General features: G+C 40.2%; 1 protein-coding gene across 2 annotated transcripts in view; it reads left to right on the top strand.

The window, feature by feature from the left end:
- LOC131691737 (protein yippee-like) overlaps positions 1 to 25,412 on the top strand; it is a 256,645-nt gene that overhangs the window by 52,984 nt on the left and 178,249 nt on the right. The gene's annotated exons all lie outside the window — the stretch shown is intronic.

The following is a 25,412-nucleotide window of genomic DNA, read 5'->3' as shown; positions in this document are numbered from 1 at the left end:
TTTTTTTTTACAATGGAGAAGACCTTTATGTCCTAGCCCAGTACACGTGCTAACGGTAGGGTCCAATCTACCACACGGGGTGCACTGGGGGCGTGTCGGACTCAAATGGTGACCAGCCATTAATACCGACTAAACTCCATTGGGCTCCGCCATCATTCCTCCCAGGAACTACCTCTCGGTATTACTTCTGGGGGGATGGCTGTACTGAATGTACTCATTCACTCTCACTCGCGCGATCATACATCCTGTATGAGGCTTACTTGGGTGCTCTCTCAATCACACTTTGATTCACTCTCAAACACTCCCACATGAGGCTGACTTTTGTGCTCACCTTTTACGTTCCATGCGAGGCTGACTTGTGTGCTCACCTTACTCATTCCTTGCTAGGCTTACTTTTGTGCTCGCCCTACCCATCCATGTGAGGCTGACTTGGGTGCTCACCCTATCACCTGATTCACTCTCAATCGTGCCACTCTATTGTACCTTTGTCACTCCCTCTGGCATCCCATGTGGGACATTTTTCTTAGGCCCCACTTCTGACATACCATGCGAGGCTGACTTTTGTGCTCACCTTTTTCATTCCTTGCTAGGCTGACTTTTGTGCTAGCCTCTACCAACCTGTGAGGCTGACTTTTATGCTCACCCTTAACATGCAGTGTGAGACTGACTTGGATGCTCACCCTTTCACTCCTCTGCCACGCCATGAGGCATCGATAGCTTAGTTCCAACATACTACGCTACGACCCTCCCGTCTTGGCATGAGGCAGTCCACTTATACGCCTATACACTCACTCTTCTGTCTTGCTTCGGGGTGGCTGGGTTTACCCCTTACGCGGTTGCCATTCGCTGCGCCAACCTACCTCGGCATGAACAGACCATTCACTCTCTTATTTTGCGCTTGGCCTTTTTCGCTCCAACTAACCAATCACTAGTTAGCCGTGCCCGCCGTCTGTTGCTCGGTTCGCCAGATTACCTGTAGCCTACTGGCAATCTGGATGGTAGCAGCCGAGACTGCGTTCCACTTCTCCACCGTTTGACACATCCGCTGAATAAGGGTATCCGGGGTTGTGTCCCAGCCACAGACGTCAAGCATTGCTCTTCTTTCGACGTCGAACCGATGACATACGAACAGTATGTGCTCGGCAGTTTCATCTACACCTGGGCAGTCCGGGCAGACTGGGACCTCCGCGTGTCCGAACCTGTGGAGGTACTGACGGAAACAGCCATGGCCTGACAGGAATTGTGTCAGGTGGAAGTGAACTTCCCCATGGGGTCTTCCCACCCAGCTCGATATGCTAGGTATCAGCCGGTGGGTCCACCTACCTTTCGAGGAGTTGTCCCACTCACGCTGCCATCTGGCGACCGAGGTCACCCTGGTGCGCTCGCGGGCTCCCCTATTTCCACGTAGCTCAAAGCACTCCTCATCTTCCCGAATGACCAGCCCGACTGGCATCATGCTCGCTATCACGCAGGATGCATCGTGTGATACCGTGCGGTAGGCAGATATCACTCTGAGGCACATCACGCGGTAGGTGCTCTCCAGTTTCTGTAGGTAACTGGTTACCCTCAGTGCTCTTGACCATGACGGGCCGCCGTACCTGAGGATAGATACGGCAACGCCTGCCAGTAACCTACGTCTACTGGCGCACACCTTTGAGCTGTTGGACATCATTCTCGATAGTGCCGCAACAGCAGTCGACGCTCTCTTGCACGTATAGTCGACATGGCTGCCGAAGGTCAGCTTGTCGTCTATAATGACTCCGAGAGACTTCAGACTTCGCTGTGAAGTGATCGCGACTTCTCCCACATGGATAACTGCATGTTGTGCCGACTTGCGGTTGTTGACGATAACTACCTCCGTCTTATGATGAGCGAGCTCCAGGCCTCTCGCGCTCATCCATTCCTCCACCGTGCTAATCGCGTGTTCTGCGGTTAGTTCTACCTCAGGAATTGACTCCCCGTAGACCTCCAAGGTTACGACGTCGGCAAAGCCGACGATCTTGACCCCAGGAGGGAACTTCAGTCTCAGAACCCCGTCATACATGAGGTTCCATAGCACCGGGCCTAGGATCGAGCCCTGCGGGACTCCGGCGGTAATCGGAACCCTTTTCTGACCGGCATCGGTCTCGTATAGCAGTACGCGGTTTTGGAAGTAACTTTCCAGGATCCGGTACAGACCCACCGGTAGGCTAAGCCGGTGTAACGAGAGCGCGATGGCATCCCAGCTTGCGCTGTTGAATGCATTCTTCACGTCAAGTGTCACTAACGCACAGTATCGAATACCTCGCCTTTTTCGTTGGATCGCTATCTCGGCAGTATTTATCACTGAGTTGAGAGCGTCCACTGTGGACTTACCCTTCCGAAAGCCAAACTGGTTGCTTGACAGACCGTCCGTACCTTCCGCGTACGGGGTGAGCCTGTTGAGGATGATCCTCTCAAGCAGTTTGCCAGTCGTGTCTATCAGACAGATTGGTCTGTACGCCGATGGGTCGCCTGGCGGCTTCCCGGGCTTCGGCAACAGCACCAGTTTCTGCCTTTTCCAACTATCGGGGAAACAGCACTCGTCAAGGCATCTCTGCATAGCTAGCCTGAACATGTTCGGGTTCGCTATGATCGCTGCCTTGAGAGCGTTGTTCGGGACTCTATCCGGCCCTGGAGCTTTGTTCATTGCTAGGGATTTAGCCACTGCGAGTAGTTCTTCGTTCGTCACTGGAGCCACCATTTCGACCGTGCCCGCACTGTCTCGTAGTGCAGGTGGCCAGGGGCTTGTGGCTCGAGACGGGAAGAGTACTTCGATAATCGTTGCCAACCGGTCCGGAGACCGTTCTGGGGGTGAGGAGCCCCCTTTGGTCTTGGCCATCACAATCCGGTAGGCGTCACCCCACGGATTCGCGTTGGCACTCTCACACAGGTTGTCGAAACACGCTCTCTTGCTGCTTTTAATAGCCTTGTTAAGGGCTAATTTCGCAGCTCGAAACACTTCACGGCAATTCTCTCTTGCATCCTCGGTGCGAGCTCTTTGCATCCTACGTCTAGCTCTGAGACAGGCTGACCGTAGACCTGCAATCTCGGCACTCCACCAGTATACCGGGCATCTACCGTTTCTTGGCAGTGTTTTTCTCGGCATAGTGGCGTCGCACGCGCGTGATAGAACAGCTACCAGCGCATCCCCGCTTAGACTGTCGGTGTTGGCCTCCAGTCCCAGGGCCGCGGTGAAAGCTTCGCTGTCGAAGTGATTGGACTTCCACCCGCGTACCTGACAGGGATCTCCCGCCCTCGGATGCTGCACACCATAGTTGATCTTAAAGCGGATTGCTAGATGATCGCTATGGGTGTAGCCTTCGTCTACCCTCCATTCCATGCCTGGAGCCAGACTCGGGCTGGCAAAGGTCAAATCAATCCACGCCTCCACTCCGTTTCTACGGAATGTACTAGCGGAGCCATCATTAGCTAGCACAGTATCGAGTTTCGCAAACGCTTCCATTAGCGCTTGACCCTGCTATTTGTACAGCGGCTGCCCCACTCCACTGCCCAAGCGTTGAAGTCTCCCGCTATTACTACCGGTTTCCGGCCCACGAGGTCCGACGAGAGCCTGTCGATCATCTGGTAGAACTGTTCTATTGGCCACCTTGGTGGGGCGTAGCAGCTGCAATAGAACACACCATTGATCTTGGCAATCGCCACACCCTCGGCGGAGGGGTGTATTACCTCTTGAACCGGGAACCTTCCCGTTGTACAGATTGCCACCATTCCAGACCCGTCCGACACCCAATTGCCGTTGCCGGCAGGGATGCTGTACGGGTCTGATAAGAGGGCGACATCTGTCCTCGACTCCGAGACCGACTGCCACAGCAGCTGCTGGGCTGCTGCACAATGGTTAAGATTTAGCTGTGTGACTCTCACGGCTTCTTCTTATTTAACTCGCCGAAGGGACACGAAGGTCCGCCCATAGCATGTTTATGGGCTTGCTTCTTAGCGGTGCAGATAAGGCACTTATATGCCTTAGTGCACCCCCGCTCTTTATGCCCCTCCTCGCCGCATCGACGACATAGCTTGCTCCTGTCTAGGCCTTTGCATTCGTAAGCTTTATGGCCGGATTCTAGGCACCGATAGCACCTGTCCACTGAAGGCGGCTGGGGTATACTAATAGGGCATACCGACCAGCCGATCTTCAGCTTCCCTTTCTCGGTTACCTTTTTGGCATCCGCATTCAGTAGCCTGAGGTAGGCTACCTGGGTGCCAGAGGGTCCGTCCCTCAATCGCACAGAGGCCCGCTCGATTGTGACGCCGCATTGCTCCTTGACGGCTGTGACGACGTCTTCTGCGGTCGCGAACTCGTCCAAGTGCTTGCACTGGAGAGTTGTTTCCGCACCTAGCGACCTGATTTGGGCGCCCTCACCAAGGACCTCTTGGGCCAAGGCCTTATATACTGCACTTGATTGTGCGCCTCGCTTCAGCACCAGGAGCATCTCTCCCGTATTGATGCGTCTTACGCTACGCACATCCTGCCCAAGGGCCGAGAGACTTTCGGCCGCCTTCATCGATTTAAGGACATCGGCGTATTTGTCCTTGTCGGTTTTTAACCACAAGGCTTCGCCTCTGTCCTTGGCCTTCCTCGCAGGCCGCGGTACCTCCGGTTTCGGTGCCGGCTTTTTCTTGGTAACCAGCGTCCAGGGGTTTGAGCCCCCCTGCCCCGGTCGTGTCGGGTTGCTGGTACCATCGCTCTCCACAGCGAGGTCACTCTCGCCCTCGCTTACCTCACCCAGGCGGCGTTTGACCTTGACGGTTGCACGCCGAGTGGTGTCGGTTTTGGCACCCTCTCCTGGCGACTTCCTAGGGCGCTTCGCATTCGATGCCGTCTTGCGATTGCCCTTTCCTTTTCCCTTCGAGGGGAACTCGGTCGTCGCTCCGATCGACGTGGCTGCTCCGTAGAAGGTAAAGGCCACTGTCTGTGAACCTCTATTGACCTTCTCTCTTTCCTCCCTATTGGAGGCCACTGTCTGGGTTTCTCTGTCGGGCCTCTCCCGACATTCCACCCTCTCAACATATGCCTGCTGTTCCTGTCTTGCGACACGAACAGCTTTCCGGAGCTACAGAAGGCTCAACTTCAACTCCTTGGCTATGTTCTGCTTTGCGCTAGCGAAGTCGATTATAGCATCGAGTTGCTTCGCTACTTTGCGCATCGCAGCTATTGGCCCCTCCGATGCATTGGTAGGGGTATTGCCTACCACTGCTGGGGGGTCACTGGTGCTTTCGGGTGCAGCACTCATCGCTCCACTACTCTCCCCACGGGGGGGAGACCTCGCCAAACCACCTCTTGCGAAGGGGTTTGGCACCTCCGTCTGTTTATTTTTATTTTTATTTGCCTCCATGTATAGTCCCACGAGTAGCGCGAGAAATATATGTCCGCCACGCCAGAGCTCCGCATTAGCGTGGTAAGGGACGCTTACTGTGGGGGTTGCCCAGGTACCCCACAGGCTCCGTTAACGATCGAGCATCTTTTTCACCCCCTCGATCACTCATCCCTCGGCACGGGTCGCTTCACGCCTTGGAATTGGGGTTATGCCCTACCTTGCTTTACGTGGTGATCTCGGCCCGGATCATCACAACCATCCTCCTTTACCAGGGCTTTGGACCTGTAGCTCTGGATCTCAATAGTTCCATGTACGTATGTTATTACAGACATGCTACTATTGGGATCCGTCATTCGCTAGCGGAGTTAGATGCGAGTGTGTACAAATGCCAAAGTTACCGAAAATCCATAGTGCCTACCACTTACCACGTTGCTCGTTTGGAATGTGAACATCGACTGATATAAAACGAACACGCGGGACCTTTGTAAATAACTTTCCAGTATGTGCTCCATTTTGATGCTTGCAAATTTCGTATTTTTCTCGTCGCTGTCGATAGATTTTCTGAAAATCGGTTTTTGCTTTATTTATAGAAGTCGTTAATTTTGTGAAATTGAATACAAAACACGGGCACAACGGAAGTTATTCACATTTATAGACTGAGAAAATATCAGCCTAATTTTTTTATATGCTATGTATAGTAATACGATCTTTCAACTAAAAATATAAAGAATTTATCTATATTTTGCACCTGTGCATTAGAACCCAACGTTTTGATTTCAATTTAAAGTTACCTTTGTTAAAATCGGTTCAGGTATTCCAAACAATTGCGTTTGAGTCACATACGTCATAAATCACACAACGTTTGAACGGTTTCTATACCATTGCTTTATAGGATAAAACAAAGTATATACAGGTTTAAAATTTTGTTTGTAAAATGAGCTTCAAAAATTAGAAAAACGCCCTTCTTGGGACACTATAGTAAGATACGATATTTTGCTTCTCGAACCACCCTACCAAGGAAAACATAAAACAGCTGGATAGCTTTTGCACACATTTTAACACTTCAGCAAAACAAAGTACCTATGCTGACATCGTACTGCCTTTCGCTGCTCACACAATCACAATTAACAGCGTCACGTAGCGCAGCAAAACGGCAGAATGGTGCCAATGGTGGAATAGCGGGCCAAAATCGATTGGCAGAAAGCAAAATTCCCCGACAGAGACAGCAACAATAATAATAACAATCTCAGCGCGCAAGTCCGCAGTTCAGATTTGAACGACATTCACACTTCTTTCCGTACGCAATTCCACTGTATGGTGAGAATATACATGTACTGTGAAGCACTCGTCTTGTTATTCTGATAACTGTATTTGTAAAACTCAGCTGCGCTCCACAGATCTACCAACATAGGTGAATGTTCCACAAAATATGGTCCGTTGACGGCGGCAAGGAAAAACAACGCAATATCACAGTATGTTGATAATATTAGAATAAGGTTTGAAGATAATGAGATTTTCAGAGCATTACTTCGATACGGTTAGATAGCCGGATGGAAACAGTCTATGTAATTGAATATTCGATATTTTTAAACATGCCTCACAGAGACACAACAAGTAACTTCAAATGCTTCAATAGTCTACCCTTAAGCACAAAGAATAAATTTTACTCTTCATTTGTACTTATGAGAACTCTTAATCTAATGTTATTAGTTTATAGGAGGTGGAATGGTGATATTTTAAAGACATTTGTGCTCAAATTACAAATTCGGTTCGGTAAACTTTCAATTTTTCAGTTCCTGTTTATATGGAACCAAGAACCGGCACGCATTTTAATAGATTCTGCATCATTTTGAAATCATTCACTTTTCTTAACCTTCCGGCAATCGCGCTAGTGCACCGAGTGCACGCTGCTCTGAAAATCTAGCCAAATCGTCTTGGGGCACCAGCGGCTGCTCGTTCAATGGGACATAAGCGCGACTTCCGGAAAACATTTTTTTATAAAACGCTGGAATTTTTTTTACAATCTTGTGTAATGATTAATTTGGAGCAACTTCATTAAGGATATTATTTATTTATATATATGTATGAGAGATCTATGTGTTGATAGAGGTTCTCTAAATCAGTTTTTTGATGTTTTCTTCCTGCATTGTTATCACTTAGGTTTATTCTTGAAAACTTCTTTGTGATAAAAAAGCATTTATTCGATGAAATTTTTGTTTTTATCCCCAAATTTGCATCAACGCAAATTGACTGGCTGTGGTTCACTAGGAGGTTGATAACAGTCTACAAAACCAACTTAGGTAGGTCGTGTGGCATCCGGCGGGTTAAAGTATCTCAACCAAGAATTGATCTACCTTGCTCCCAGATCGTAAGGCGCGACTCTAGGAGTCCTCAAGTCAAGGTGTTCGTGCCGAGGACTGGATGGTTGACAGGACTAAAATACACCAGGCGCGCACGAAGAGTCGTGGGTCTTACTTTTATCGAGTTAAGCGAATCTCTGACACGGTGGACGTTTTTTTCGAAAATCATAGGATTCAAATTGTGATCATGTCCCTAATACCCATTTTGGGGTTCGCTATAGGCGATTCTAAGACAACGTGTTTGGTGACTTCTAGCTGCTGTACAAGTGCGGATGATGACATGTGTAGTGCTGTGATCGAGTATGGTTAGAGTAACACAAATTAATCTTCAACATAAACGTTCAACAACCATCAATCTATCCCGCCCTGTGAAGGAAGGAAAAGTTTCTATAGCTTTAGTTCAAGAATTTTCATAAAGGAAACTTCTATGTTGGAAAGCTACTTAACCCCGTCTTCGTAGTTTTCAGTTAAAATGGCATGAATAATCCACGTGAAATGCCTCGTGCATGTATATTTGCGGATGTTTCAATTGACTCATGTCTTATATCCGACCTTACAACTAGCGATACTCGTGCCGTCGCGGTCAGTAAGACTGTTGATAACATAAACAAGAAATACCTCTATTTCATGGACTTGTTGACTTAACTACTTAAATAGTACAAATCTGCACATGCTTAATGTAGGAAATCGCCCAATATTTCCACGAGTTGGCAGAGAAGAAGCGTTAGATGTAACTCTCTGCCTTTGACGGTATTACGCATGAGTTGGCAAACCGTTGAACCGTTCTTATCTGATCATAAGTACATCGTCTCTGATCATTTAAATGTCTCGCTAGATATTGTCACAAATCGTAATCTCAAATCTACGAACTGGGACCTCTACGAAGAGGGTTTGGCGACTAGGTTTAATGGGTATTAAATCGGCCACAATTTTGACCTTTTTTCGGAACACTGCTAATTTAAATGGTAATTGAATGCAAAAATCATATGTAAAATATGGGCTTTTTCCGATAGCTCTAGTTCACCCAGAAGAGGTTTCAGGTTTCTATAGTAATAAATATGGAAACTCGGAAATAACTTAAAATCCAAAAATATTACACATGTAACTTTAAATGGGGCTAGCCAGTGGAACGCTGGTTTTTATCCCAGAGATAGTTACCAATTATATGATTGAGCGAATCAGAACACGAGCTTCTTGTTGAGAACATGAAAATTTATGAGGTTGACAATGCTCACTTACCGATGGGGTGGTGGATTGTCACCTACCCTTCCACAATTCTGATTCGATTTCAGCAACTAACACGGTGTTTCGACAGATTCATTCACAAGATCCGTTTGGTTAGTCAATGCTGCTATATTTTTTTGAACCTGGTTGTGGGATGAAATACACATAAGTTAGACATAATTTGCGCATAACAAAATTCGTCAAAGTACGGTGTTTTGTCAGTTAGTTATCCTAGTGTAAAGTGTGTGAGTGTAAGTGTGTCCTGGGAGTATCCCTCGGTGGTCGAGCACAGAAATGTCTGAGGCCCTGTATACCTCAAAACTAATTATCGTGCAGCTTATTTTACAATGAACAGCTTTGTTTAAGGTAATATATTGATTGGAGGTTCCCGGACAAAGTTATTTAACTGTGAAGACCAATCTTTTTTAAATTTCCTATTCTAAGCATGTGCGAGAAGGAGAGTCAACACATAACTTTATATGAGGATATCTTTTTCCTGCAAAATCGGAACAATTTGCAGTCTTCGGCAATGTTGAGCGCTAGCTGCTTGATAAGCTATATATCTGCAGATTATGGGATGCACAAGATGATACTGGCATTTTTACTAAAGTTTTAGTTCCTATTGCCTATTTTTCATATATTTTCACATACAAACTTGAAAACTCTTGATAAATGGTATGTGAAGCCACTTACCATTGGATTAAATAGTGTTCCGAAAAAAATTGCAGTCTTTTCCAGTAGACGCCTCTTCTTGGAAGGGGTCCATTGCCGGAAACCTATCTCCCGTAATTTTTAACCTAGAGTTTAAAATTGATGTTTTTTCGATTTTTTATTACAGTAACAAGCGACTTACGTAGGATTTTTTCGATATCTTGTTTTTTTTCGTGAAATAGCGCTCCGTTTGGTGAAAAAACGTTGAAAATTACAAACGCTGACACAAAATTGCTGATTAAAGAAAAATTAAACATAAAAACCCTACGTACGTCGTTAGAGAAAACAATTTTGAATATAGGGGAAACCGAGGAGATTTGAAACAGAGGAGAGTTGAAACAGTGCCCATTACTAGCAAAACAGTACCGTTAGATATTCAACAATAATGTATTTGTTTTATTTATATCGTGCCCACAAATCCTCCAATACACGCCAACGACGTTAAATGAGTGGTTAGGCATTGACGGTAACCACACAACTAAAAATGGGTAAAAGTAAGTTTTCGTTATATTTTTCAAATTATCATAATTAGGATATTAGGTGGTGTTGGATCATGACAATATCGTACTTATGTAGTTCTACAGTTAACATTTGTGGATTGTATACGTTTCTTTTCTTCATTGCCATGTATATATTGTAAATTGTGGATCAAGCTTTTCTTTTCGACCTAGGAGAGTTGAAACATCTTGTTTCAACTCTTCTCAATGGTGAACTTCTAGTTTTATGGCAATGTTATTATCACATAACGATCCTGAATTAGTATTAATAATTGAGATATTTCTTTCCTGAATTAACAACAGTCATCAACATTCTCAGTTTATCAGTTGTAGGTTATTTATAGTCATGGACTATGTTTTTGTTCTTATTGTTTATTCGTATCAGCTTCTGAAGCTTGGAGCAAAGTGACCATAATGCAAAATGAACCAAATACTAGCGATATGGATACCAAATTACCTGTTTCCATAAACCCGTATCACCTATAGTCATAAATCGTATCCTTTTCCCATATCAACCATTTTATTCAATGCAGAATGTCCTGGGGAAAGTGGTTGAAAAATAATACATAACCAAACCAATGAAAAATGGATATCAAATTTCTTGATTCTACAGTTATAGTTAACTAGTGGTTAGGTAAAGCATGTTACTATTATTGTATGTATGTCATTTTAAGGAATATTATTAGTGTGAATGAATAAAAATGACATAATTTGTAATATTTGGTGGTTTAGAAAACGGTTTGATAATGTTTACAATAATAGGTTACCTGTTTCAACTCACATTGATTACTGTTTCAACTTACCTCGGTGGAAGGAGAGTTGAAACACTTTTACAAAAATCAATTTTTTGATGCTTTGTTATTAATTTGTACAATTTCTTCTGACGCAATTTGATAAAGCGTAAACAAAAGTAAGAACTTCAAGAATAAGCCAAAAAAGCTTTTAATCCATCTAACAGTGTGATGAGACATTTCTTATAACTCTTACCACTCTCTTCGGATATTGAGAATATTTAGAACTTGATGCTTCGCGATGTTTTTGAAAACGCATAATACATGGGATAGTGGCAGGATTCAGAGAATCGCTTAAATCAGCATTGGACAACATCAGTGCTAGAAATCTCAAAGGCTCAACCAAATCAATGGAAAAGCGACAAAATGGCCCATAAAGTCGACATACAAACGAATTATAATTGTTAAATCTCACATTTGGTCAAGTCTCCCCATTTTCCCCTATCCATGGATGCTTAATTTGGGTTTTGGGCTTGGTGCTAGGAGTGTTAATTTGCCTTCAGCCATTCCAATGGTCATGGTTTCATGCCATGATTCAAATCACATTTTGTTACAAAACTAACAAAACTGAAGATATTCAACCAAGCTGATAAAATAAAAGTTCTACTCGAGAGCAATAAACTTGACTGTGATCATCCAAACTGGAGTAGGGGTTCAATTTCCAACGTGTCAACTTGTGCGCTTTTATTGTCTGGGGTTGTGAATTCTCCTGAACCTTTGCTTTTGAGTATGAAAAACTAAATGTCTGGAAAGAAAGCCACTCTAGAAGACTTTTCGTAGAGGAAAAAAGAAGCGTCAGACTGTGCACTGCACACTGGTTTAAAACCAAATTCAAAATTCTCCCGAACATTCTGACAAATAGTTATATTACTGGAAAGAACATGGTAAATTGATGATTTCCAAAAGACGACAGAAAATTGGATTTTCGTTTGTAAGTTTGAATGCTACTAAGCACTATCACACTGTGCAAATCAACCACACTGCGACACTCTTTCCAGAAATGTCTGGGATAAATTTCTAAACCACCCATAGATGGGTGGAACTTTGTCTGCAGGTTGCCATAAAAACTTTTTCCCGAGACACTGGGCGAGTTCTTGTCGTAGGTTAGTTTTATCCATTACGTTTTGCTTGCATCACTCGGAACGCTCCTTTATCTTGGACAGAACATTACATAATGCCATTATTGGGTGAATTCCACCGAAAACAAAAAAAAGATATAAGTTGTCTGATAAAATTATACAAAGTAAGATAGAACTGGTGTACCACCCTTGATGGCGTCTCGGGTTTTTTAGTTGTTTACCAGACCAACAACTTCTTATGTCAACCTAATAAAACTTAACAGTCTTCTACCTTGGTAATCTCCGAATGCATCTAATTTGGTATGTAAGTTTGGTGGACTTCTGTTGAAGACTCCAAAGTGGGATATCATTCAAAGAAAATAACTTTATCATCATATCACTTACACTCGGCGGCGTCGTTGGATACATTGCTTAAAGTTTGTGCATCGTTATCGCTTTATTGCGTTGTGTGATGACTTGGTCTTTCGTTCGAATCCGGAAGAATCGTACTCGAGAGAAATTTTATGCTTTGAAATGATAAGATTATCCTTCGTGAAACAAAGTTTACACATCCATCATAAGTGTTATAGTTTTAGGGCGGTAACTTATTGTATTGGCAAAATGAATTACTGTAGAACAATATTTAAAAAATTTAGAATTGGTCATATAATTTCTACTTGAAACCTAAATTCAATATATTATAGTACCGTCATCGGGGGTTACTTTACGCCACGGGGGCTACTTTACGCCAAAATTAATGAATGATACTTTAGCTTCTAATTCTATTTTGACAAAAGAAAAAAAAAGTATTATTCCCTGGTTCAACACTAATATAAAGATTGGATATAGATTTAAGAAAATGCTTGCAAGTAATCGTAGTAGGCGATGAAACTGAATTATAAAATATACGCAAAAAACATTGTAACTTATAGCGTTTTCGTTTTTTCTTGGTGCTACACCGGTGTAGTGCAAAGAAAGAGATAGACTGATTACACCCAAGTTTGAATGAGTGTAGCACCGACTACACCGGTGTAGTGCACTGTCAAAAACGAAAATGCCATTAAATTCTTTTGAGAAAGTGTGATATACTAGTTAAATTATTAGATAAGAGAATATAGATTACGTGACATTAACGTGGCAATGCCATGCAATTATTTGCGTTTATACTTTTTGTCCGTATTTTTGATTGTTTAGTAATTGGTGACAGCATGTTCATTTTATCTCAAAATTGGGGCTACTTTACGCCAAGCTTTACTTAAGTCTATATTACACAATCAGTATATTTGATATAAAATTTACTCTAATTTTGGGATTTGATTGCAAAAATATAAAATCATTATCGTTTCTAGAAGTATTTAAACTATGTGTGTTTAAGCAATTTGTTGTGGAATGATAGAAAGAGCAGCAGGGAATAGTTCTGCGGTGTAGGCGAATGACCTTATGGTTAAAACCATACTAAACAAAAAGGTCCTCAGTATATTGGAAATGGATATCTCATTAAAGATGGATGAACTGACCTGACCTGGAAAAGTCTTTGCACTCCGGAACACAATTAAAACTACTTTTAGAAAAATACTCAATCAAGGTTGTCTAATTCATAAGGCTCAATGAAAAAGTATATCATGAAGAGCGTTTTTGCTCGGCTTGTTGTTTTTCATTGTAGGACTTATTGACGTTGCGTTGCGTTGCGTTGTGACGATGATTTTGGCGGATTGCACACTGACTTCATCATGTTTGACTGCTGATTATCTAATAATTATCCTAATCCTAAGCAAAAATGGTAAGTAGGAATCCATACCAATCCGACCCATATTGAAACCTCAACAGCATGATAGCCATCATTGCCGGCCGCCCCCATCTCCATACTTCACGGGGAAGGATAAAGGATAAGGTAGACAGGAAGTGTTGATGCTCCACCTACTTACCGGAAAGACGACGATTCATCAGACTCTTCCATAGGTGTCGCTGAGTTGGTAGTTTGGAAGGGTATCAGGTTTAGGATTCGCTCCAAGCAAGCGATGCGACCTGTAAAGCATATTTTATTAGGTAGTTGTTTAGTTAGTCTTCGAGTGCACGATCACTCGAAAAAGAGAAGATTTTGTTTAGTTTTTGGTTCTTTTTAAACTCTGGGCAGCCGGCTACCGAGAGTATATTATGTTCCCTAAACAAAAGCAATTTGAACTCCACACAGCCGACCGTGGGAGTATTGCCTAGAAAAGCTAATCTTATCTGCGTAATGGGCCGGATCACTATTTATTGCAACAGTATTTGGACAGAATTCGCTACTTCTTCTCTACGATATATTTATTGGCTTGAAAACTACCGAGTGATAACACATTATACAGGCAAAAAAAGCGTGAAGTGTTATAAATCAAGGAAAGTATTTCTTATTTTCCATATCGGATTGTTTGTGGAATACAAGTATACGAACAATAATAACGAACAAGGGAAATATAAAGGACTGTTAACCTGATGCACGGGCTTGTTAGCAATAACGGAGCTTAAAATTAGGTTCATAAAAACAGACGCGGCAAATTTTCAATACGTATTGACCCGTGATCATAGATACTAGTCAGATTAGTCGTATTAGGGCTAATTTCCGATCAACTATTCATTTTTACGGCAATGTTTTCTCGCTAGGTCTGTTCGCATCCTCTCATTCTGCTACTATCGGCAGAAGGCTGACAGCACCCAGTCGTCGCCAGTCTAAGGACCAAATGTCACCAATAGACTTAGACTCGCGTGGAGGCATGAGATAGGAAACTTGTGAGAATTTTGTTATCCCACCGTTTGACGTCCGTTTTTCATTGTAGGACTTATTGACTCTCCAAAACAAGGTTATTGGATGCGTTCTTGAACATACCCTTTTATTTTTACGAGCACAATATTCGTTTGCATTCACACATAAATAACGAGCATAATCCATAACAATAAATCATGAAGTTAATAAGATTTTGGAAAAAAACTTTTTGGCGTGAAGTAGCTCTCCTGTGGGGGCAATTTTACGTCAATTTTTAGTTCTTTATATCTCATGTACAATCTTGATTTTCCAAAAGTTCTTTTCTCTGACTTTGGAGGTACTTCTGTCATTTGTAAAATATCAAACAGTTTGAAATATGAAGTTGCGTGATCGTAGTTCTTGTGTGCAATGTACAAAACGTTCTATTTTTGGCGTAGTGTAACCCCCAATGATACGTTTTATTGCCAATAATTCTACGTGTGTATGATGACTGTAATATATTAAATGCTGCTTTTTACGGATGAAGGAATCGGGACTAAAATGAACACGTTAAGCAAAGTCATACAAGTGATGGGGGTACCCCTCGCCGCACACCTTTAGCATCGCCCCTGTTAAAATCCAGAAAACCTATTATAGTAAAAAAATTAGACCGGAATTAGCTAAACGGTTTTTAGAATGAACGTATAACCCTCCTATATGAAAAAGGCAGTCATTAATAACTAATTATAGTGGTTTTGGCCAGATTCGCCACCAATGACGAGTCTTGATGCCCACGGGGATTTGCCAAGTTCTTTAGTAAATGTCACATTGACTGGTATTGAATTTCATTCATATTTGACTATTGGTTCCGGAGTTACAGATTGGTTACTGCGGTCACATATAAATTACCCTTATAAATTTAGTTTAGTTTAAATTTTCCAACGGTTACTTGTAGAAATTTCCGAGGCTTCTGGAATTAACAATGTAGATGAGACAGTAATCCGCTCAGTATCCAAAGAAAGTGGTTGATCTTCTCTCGTTAGTAATCTGCGATTTTTAAGCAACATTTCAATATCCGGAGAAATAACGCGTTGTATTTGTCCGGAGAAACTGTGTGAGTGCCAAATCATTTTCGTGTGAAAATGTGAGTTTTTATTGTCGAAGTTGCAAATTATCCGAACGCATTTACTCATATGAGTGATAAATGCAATGCCTTCAGCCCATAGCTTAGAATGACATTCTCACTTTCTTCGTCTTTCTATGATTTTTTGAATAATTTCTATAAATTCGAAGAAACTGCCTCCTATAAATTGTAGCCTGCATTAATTGCAATCGATTGATGTATAAATATGCCTGTGTCATCGTTTTGAGTTCAAAGCCATAGACTCAATAAATAAGAGGTGGGCAAAACAGTTCTCTTCGAAGAACCATTCCCAACTGAACAGTTCTCGACAAACATATGATTACGGCTTAAAAGCCAACTGTCAAAATTCTCTTTGAAAGGAAATTCCGGACAAACCATTACTCTCCAATCACAAGTGCTAGCATTAAACAAAAAAGGAAAGTTTTCTCTTTCATTAACTGCTATGAAATGTGTTTAGCCAGTAACGCCGTGTTTAGCCAGCTTTTAAGCCGTAATCATATGTTTGTCGAGAGTTGTGCAAAAAGAATTAGTTCGTATGAACTGTTCATTCGTTCAGCTGATATTTAACTTGTATCTAACGAATGATTCTCAATATATTCGAATCTAAGAGAGGCACCAAACAGATGAAAAATGATTTCTGAGCGAGAGCTCTCCCAGAACATTTGCTGCTTAAACTGTTATATCTCTGTATGCTGAACCAAAATATTTTTGCAACCATAGGGTCTGTTTATTAAACTATATAGCTGAATCATATGTTGGTTGTTTTCATGTAACTTTAAAATGTTTCACAATATCGCCTTGATGTCAAAGAGAAAGTTGCAGGAAAGTTTACGGGCCTTTTGAAAAACTTATTATTGTTGATGGAGAAACGCGACTAACTTATGAAAAGGTCGTAATAAAACAAAATAATTGTGTTGTTAAAACAAAAGTTAAAATATCTCGAGAACTACTACATTTAAAAAAAAATTTGTTAAGAACATTTCGATTTAAAATGGCGTTTAGAATCATATTCAAAAAGAAAATTGTATTTTTGACTGCAAATAGTAAGAATTATAAAAAAATGTCAAAAGTTGTTGTTAGGAAAACTTTTTTATTGAAAGCTTCTCCAGGATCCAAATACACTAAAAAAGTTGCTTTTACGTCTTTAAAACGATAAACATTAAATTTTTGACATTTTTTGATGGGGTAACGCGAATAACTTTTAAAAAGAGCATAATTACACGAATTGGTTGTTTTTGAAGGAGCAAAATTTCAAATATCTCGAAAACTATCGCATTTTGGAATATTTTTGTTAAATGCATTTTGATTTTAAATGGTGCTTAGAATTATATTCTGTAATAGAATTACAATTTTGTATGTCTATTAGTATGAAATTTAAAAACATGTACGAAGTTATTGTTAGGAAAACTTTTTTACCGATTTTTTCTCCATCATGCAATTACATTCAAAATGTTTCTTTCCTCTTTAGGTTTTTGGTAACAAAATATAAAAAATTTAAAAAAATGAGTTTTTTCGCAATTTAAATTTTTATCATAAATTTAAATCATAAAGTTTTTTGAAAAATGACACAACATTTTTTCCAGTGCATATTTTTTTCAGACAGAAGTATTCATTCCCTGTAACTCGTTCTCAGATAGTTTTGCTGTATAAAATACAGTAATCGAACAAAAAATTTTTGAAATTCATGCACGTAGAAACGTTTACGCCCTTTTGAAAAGTTGCTCTTGAGTCAAAATAATCTTATTACCTGTGGAAAATATTTAGTCTTGCATGATGGTGAAATGTGTAAAGTTTCATTGGAATCTAAGATGGTCGGTCACGATTTTAAAGATTTTCGGACGGATCTTCGTGGAATTCCTCAACTTCGATGAAGACATGTTTGATCCATGTATTCAGGGTATCATATATAATGCTATTTGGGTGACATATATAATGCTATTTGTGAATGAAAATCTTTAAAATGGGTTAATTTCTGATATTGAGTGATATTATTGTCCATGATAAATTTCTTCTGCTGTTTATCAACAACAAAATTCATATTTTGTCCAAGGCATGAGTTTCTGAAGCTTACGATACAAAGTTATTTTGAATAATACTAGATTCTAGAATATTTCATAAATATCGTTTCCTAAGTTGATATGCTCCATACAAGTACCATTCATACCTTCAACAAAGTTGCTTTAAATGACTTTCCCAACAACTCTGCTACAGAAACAAATTTTCTTACTTTTTTTTAAAGAGTTGATTTTTCCATAATTACTTCCAAGATAATTACTGAAAATTTTATATCAGAAGATGCGCTGTTTTGTTTTGGAAAATTTCTCCGAAATTTTTACACCTTCAAAAATGATGGCTTCGGAATTATGTCTTTTTGACCGTAAGAACAGTTTGCGCATATATATTTCACTTTAAAGGTGCATATTCTTTGACTTTATTGACATATTATAAAAGTAAGTTATCTTTGGAGGTTTGCATGCTGTTTTATATTGATTCTTCTTGTTTGTAGACTCAATATTTTATCAAAGTTACATCAGATTCTACCATTTTTGAAAAATCTTCAATTTTTAATCAAAACCTTCACAAAACCGAATTTCTGGCTACGCCACTGGGCTTTGACCTTTCGGGACTATTTTTGAAAGATATGCGTTGCGTTGTGAAGAACGGTGCTATTCTTAGATTGCATACATACTGTTAAACTACTCATCTTGCTTGTGAGATAAATGAAATGAACTTTATCTCAATTGAGTTCAATAAACCAATAGCATGAGAATCATCATAGCCGGCTACGACCATCTTCACCGATACTTAGGATAGGGTAGGAAATGTTGATGTAATACCTACTTAAGTAAGGCCCTCGACTCAGCGATGCTTCCATAGGCATTACGGAGTAGGACTAAAGGACAAGTCTAAGATTCGCCACAAGCAGGCAACGCGACCACGAAATGAATGTTTTTAGGCGGAGGGATGGTTAATCTCCGAGTATACACATACTCCGAAAAATATATTTAGTTATGTTTTTTTGTGTGTTTAAACTCTAGATAGGCGGTCATCGAGAGTGATTTACTTTTTCTCTAAACTACAGCTATTTGAACTCCACACAGCCGACCATGGGAGTATTGCTAAAACTGTAAGCTAGTCTGATATCTATAATCGTTTGAGAGCTTGAGTCCTCTAGATCAAGAAGCGGATCAATAGGCTATTAAGCAAATAAGAAAGTGCTGGTAACCATAATGTTCACGAATACTAAATTTCCTGCAACCACTCTGCCGGTTATTATCTCTGTTCCAGTGTGTATTAATGATTGTTGCGATAAACTGATTCACCATGTTGTAACACCACTTTGCTTGTTTAATATAATGGAAATTGTTAGATACGATCCTCCACAACTGACGTCCTCTCCTCGTCTTCTCTATTTATCCCAGCTTTATTCATCTCCCCTTGGCTATACTGCTTATTCAATTAAAAATTATTATATGTTGAAACTAAATCACAAAGAACAGACATCCAGGTCTGAACAAACAAGTTTAAAACACTTGTCCTGCCATTTGAACAAACATCCGCTAGAACACTACGGCCACCATGCTGGTATATCCAAATATAATTATGACGGTCACTTGAACATCAATTGTGTGGTCCGTTGTCCGATCAGAAAAAAATCACGCACTAAATGGAACAAAAAACGGAACCACCTATGGTGGTAACATCCCAAATACCTTTGCCGTAAACCATTTACCTAGCTTTTACGCTTGATATGGACGTCTGTTCTCTGTGCCCAAATTTATGCTGCTTCTCAGTTTCGCACGACCCAGAGGAAGCTTGGTCCTAATCCTACTGCTCTGTCCTCGATATTACGTGATAATCGTTATGCAACATTGCTTGTTTGGAGGCAATTCATAAATCATGTCACACAGAAAAGAAAAAAAAGTTTTAAATACACCTCCCCTCCCCAAGCATATTACAAATTGTTGCTGGTTTCATTAGCCCTGCCCCACTAGTACGTCTCAAATTCATTTTTAGCTTCCATCTTGGTGATTTATGTTACGTCACTTTCTTCCCCAACTGTCAATACGCGACATCATCTATGAACATTCCCCTGATGATATCTTTAGAGTAGACAATCCAATGAAAAAGAGGATTGACAGGATTGTAGTGTACCCCAGCACTAGGGTGGGGCAAAATGATCGTTTTTTCAGCACAGCACTTTTTTGGTTCCTTTTGGGGTCCCAAACAACTGTGCAAAATTTGGGGTCGATTGGTGTTGACCCGGCGTAGCGCATTGCGTTTGAAATTTGTATGGAGATTAGTATGGGAAAACCTACATTTTTGCATTTTTAATTTTACAGACTACAATTCTTTCTTTAGTATGCAAACAAATAGATAGAAGTGTAGTCCAGGATATGCTGAACAACTTTGCCGAAGGATGTATGGTGTTATAATGTCTCTAAGCCAAGTTATAGCTGTTCAAAGTTCGATACATCAAATTAAATGCCAAAAATCATTTTTATTGCCAACACTGCCGGTGTACCATGGTATTTCATATAGCATTCCAAAATAACATTATATATTTTAGTTTTACCACATTGGTATGTTTGGATGAATTATTCAAAAGCCTTAGCTCAATTTCATGCGCGTAGGTAGTTGATCAATAGGGCGTAGAGAGTGGAGAAAGGGGGGGGGGGTATTTTAATATGTATAAATTCGAACTGAAATGTTGTCGAGTTGGAATGTTCAGATGAATTATTTCCAAACAATCACACAATGTCCTACGCATAATAGTAACAATGAAATAAAACATACTGTATCCCTTTGCCTTGACTTTTATCAATAGAAGTTACGTTACAGACTGAATTAACTGATGTCGCGATGATATGTCAGAGGATTATATTTCGGTTTAACCGTTGTGTGTCCGACGCGGTACCTGGGTACCTTTTTAAGTTTCAATTAATTAAATTCCTATGTTTTATCCATAGCTGGAAATTGAAATTTTGTGACATCTTAGAACTTCACTAAGTCAAGCTTTTGGGTTAATAATATTGTTAATATAGTAAGGGTGGGAGTAAGGAGGGGCTCCTGATTTTTTTTTACTACGTAACAAGCCGACGTGGGTACCCGGGTACCCACAAAACTAAAATGCTCATAACTAAGGTAATATCCAACCGATTTCGATACTTTTGCCCGTTTTGGATTCAAGAACTCATCCACTTTTGGACTTGGTAAAAATGAATCGGGTTACTCCATTCGGTTCCCGGGAATCCGGGTTTCCGGAAGCAGGTTCCAGTGCAGGGGTACTATTTGCGAACTTCAATGGAATACTAGCAATATGGGCATCAAAATTCTTGGAATTGCATCAGTAGGCTGCATATCGTAGTTTTGGAACCATTTGGTGATTTGACCCCGGAACGGACATTCCGGAGCAGGTTCCTGTGAGGCCGTGAGTGGCCATTCCTGAAGTACACATTATCGTTCACTGAACAGTTATTCCAATTATCTTAGAGCTGCCCTATACAATATACAAAAATCCGGATAATGCAAAAAATAAATGTTTTGTCACCCTCCGGACTGGAAGAAGGAATCCAGTGTATAAACTCCTGGTTTAAACCGAGCGATTCCACATATCATTTAGGCTGACTCCGAAGAACAACAGATTTTGTCAACCGACTAGTAGTTTTCAATGAAACGAAAACATAATTGTTCTTCCAACAAAAAACACAAATAAAATATAATCAGAACGTGCACACCGGCAAAAAATGTGGTGTTTAAATTATCCAAATTAGTCGGCTTCATTCCACCAGCCTGGAATCTTTTGTTTCTGCAGAAGCGGATCACCTGTCGTATTGTACTGATCGCTTGTTCGGTTCTTATCGAAAGACACTTTCACTTTATCAGCAAATCAGCTCTTGAACATTTCCGAAATTTAAATTATGGACCGTCCATAAATGACGTGGCATTTTTTGAGCGATTTTTAAAACCCCCCTCCTCCAACGTAGCATTTCGTCACAAACCTCTAAGTACCTCCCTGGTAATTACGTAGCTTGATGGTAACCTCCCCCCCCCCCCTTGTCACCGTAAACTTAAAAAAAAAAATAAAGAACGATGTTAGTTTTTTCCCTTTAAAAAAGCTACGTAGCATGCACATGACCCCCTACCCCCCTGTCATCACACATCATCACAAAATACAAAACTCCCCCCTCCCCCATATAATGCTACGTCATTTATGGATGATCCCTTACGAAAGTGGTCTTCAATACGGAAAACTCCTAAATTGAGAGCATTCGCCCTTTCGAAACTTTTTAGTAAATTACTGATTTACTCTGAGTAATCAACCGAATTATTCATATTTTAAATGAGACTTATTCTAAACTGATAAACTGGCCATTTGTTATACTTTTTAAGCACATTTTTCTATTTTGGGGAACAAAACACAGAATAGAACGAAATTTTTACTTCTCTCTGTTTTTCTGAAGGTGTCTGAAGTTTCTGTTTTTATAAGTCAAACAAATCTTAGACTATAGTGAAAGTAACAAATTGCAAGGGATTTTTTTCTTTTGATTCTGTTGTACCAAATTTAATTTCAAAAGCTAGCTAATTTTAAAAACAATTTCTTGTGCGATTAGTTCGAAATTGTTTCAAATTAGTTCAAGCTTCAGTTTGCAATATTTTTTTGAAATGCAATATTTTAAAGTGTTATATATATCGTATTGTTAATTGATAAACCACTGAAATAAAACTAATTTAGCAGATCCTTTTATTCTAATTGGAATCGAATTATATGACAATGTTTTTTAGCTTGTAGCACAGAGAACAGACATATAAGCTAGAACAAACTTTCCCGAAAAACCTGTGTAAACATTTAAATGAAAATACGTTGAAAATCACCATCGCATACAGGTTTGCATGCGTGAGTCACCATTATATCCAAGTTTGCACACAAGACCGGTATAGCAATTGCTGGCCGATCGAAGCGCCGGCCAGTGGCAAGTTGCTACTTGCTGTTGTCATTTCAAAGTGACAGTTTTATTTCCTACACAAGTTGAAAACTTATTTTGTATGTCAGTTCTCAGTGCTTGTAGTACACTATTTTGTAGGTATATTATGTGGCCTAATGTCTGCGAATGAAAAATGTTTACATGCAATTTTAAATAAGACTCAGGATCAATTTTCTACATGACGGCAAAATGGCAAAAAAGTGTCGTATAGGTTAAGTTAATCTGACTCACAGTTTTTACATGTAAAACTTGTACGCAACCTTGTACGCATGCGTAATTGTATGGTGTCCCAACCTATACGACACGCTTGTCCCAACCAATTTTTCGAAGAAAAATAAAATCCAATGAAGCAAACGCAAAACCCTGACCGGAAATAATATTTTGGTTAATTCTTAATTAATTACAATTATTTACGTTGAAATTTCGATGAAAAAGATTCAATTTAAGATGGCGCAAAAATTAGCACAACAAAAGATTTTTCGCTCGTTTTTTGACACTGCTTAGTATGTGACAATAATGAAGTATAACTTCAACTTGGTATAAAAAGTGAATGTTGTTTGTGTAGTGTGTGTTAACCATCTTATCTCCCACTAGCTGGTAGTGATTTACAGAAAAAAGATGTTTGCATGTATTTAAACATTCATGCAAATAACTTGGTTCACGGATTTAGGAAGGTGTTAGCTCAATTGATTTTCCGATGACCCATTTCGTGTACAGTGCCAGACTTGTTCCGAGGGCATTGTTCCATCAACTAGCCCCGCCTTACTGTAATGTTTGTGTCAATTGGATTGTAACATTACAGTAAGACTTTCGATTCCATTTAAGCAGGAAATCGACGCGTATTTAGTATATTGGTTCAATTTGTATAACATAACATAACAAATGTGTACTAGAAAACTTACCATTTTTGCAGTTTTCTACCTTCATTTCTATCTCCCATTTATGTCTCCTTTGACTCTCATCCACATTTCTTGAATTCCTGCTTATTTAAGAGAGAAAGGGGGAAATGATTTAAAAATATTAAGCTAGGAAAAAATGTATTGTGTCTAAAAATATGTAATGATCACTTCGAAAAGTGATCAAAGTTACCCCTAAAGTTGAAAAATTAATTCCGTTATTTTCCATTCATTCATATATTTGAAAAGCTTTTACTTAAATTTGCATGGCGATCTGAGAACAAGAACCGAAAATGTATCTCTTAATATCACGCTAGCTCCGGAGTGGATGAGTGTATACTTCAAACCTTCAACGCAATTATTTCGATACTGTTACTTTTGCTGCAACTTAAGATACTTTACGAAACTACGTAAAATTTAGGTAAAGCAAAATTTTGGTTTTAAGCAATTTAAGCAAGCAATAAGCAATCTACGAAATTTTTTTCGAGTGATCAAAGTCACCCCGAAAATCGAAGTCACCCTGGTTTACGGTGCCTTCCTTACGTATTTATGGCCAACGTCACGTACCTAGACTACAGTACTGCTCTGTTCGAGTTGGTTCATTTTTTTGTGTAATAATGTTTATATTTTGCAAAGGTTATGAAACCTTGTAAAGGCGCCATGCTGTTGTTTTGTCGGTATAACTTCTATGGAAATTATATTCTAGTCGGAGCAGGATAGATAGAGTTTCAAAGGTCGTTGTCACAGTACGGTTTTGTTCCAAAACATATTCAAGATGTTATGCATAAGTTGTTGATTTTTAATCCTCTTGGACAAGTTTCCACATGTTTAGTAAATAATTAAAGATGTGCAACTAAAATGTTTTAAACGGAACAAGTAAGCATGTCACCGACTAATTCACGAGTGCATTTAGAAAAAAATGTATATATTCTTTCCCTTGGCATGGTACGAAAAGGGAAAAGTCAATGAAATACATATTAGCCGCCACTGGTGACTGTCTGGACCCATTGCGAGGCACATGACCGCGAGAAACAGTGCAAGGTTATCAAATGGCTGTAGATCGATCCAAGCACAGCAGTGCTTGTTGTTTATCTGAACGTTGGGGGAGGTCAACGCCGGCGCCACGATTTGTCGATAATTATTCCATATTACCTTGAAACGAGCAAATGTAAACAAAATATGGCATTTCCTATGAAATCGAAATATCCAAAATGTAGCCGTTGCAAGATGTAAGATCCAAAATGTAAGCCCTTGCAAATTGCAAAAATTCACTTTTAATTCCCAATATAATGTGGTAATCTTTTCAACACGTGCACTTCACAGCTCAATGGTTATGAGGCACATCGTCTTTACAGAACTGGGACTCAGTCCCATTAATAAGCAGGTCGAACACAGCCAGCTGTGTTGTATTACTATTAAAGGCAGTTTTGCGTTTTCCAAGTGTTCTGCTTTTTTCATATAAACTAAAAGATTTCGTAATTGCTCGAAATGCCGAATCGATTTGTAATACACTAGTAACAGAAATTGTCCGCGCAGCAAGATTTTTTATAATGACGTGTCTTACTTGCAAAACCGACTAATTTTATTTACATTTCTTACAAAAGAAATGTATAGGATTCGCTCAAACTTTTAAATTTGTTTCCGAGGCCCGAAGGCCGAGTCTCATATACCA

The sequence above is a fragment of the Topomyia yanbarensis genome, chromosome 3 (assembly GCF_030247195.1).
Source record: "Topomyia yanbarensis strain Yona2022 chromosome 3, ASM3024719v1, whole genome shotgun sequence".
In the NCBI taxonomy this organism is placed as follows: Eukaryota; Metazoa; Arthropoda; class Insecta; order Diptera; family Culicidae; genus Topomyia; species Topomyia yanbarensis.
The sequence above is the reverse complement of the archived record's forward strand: the minus strand, read 5'-3'. Positions and strand labels throughout refer to the sequence as shown.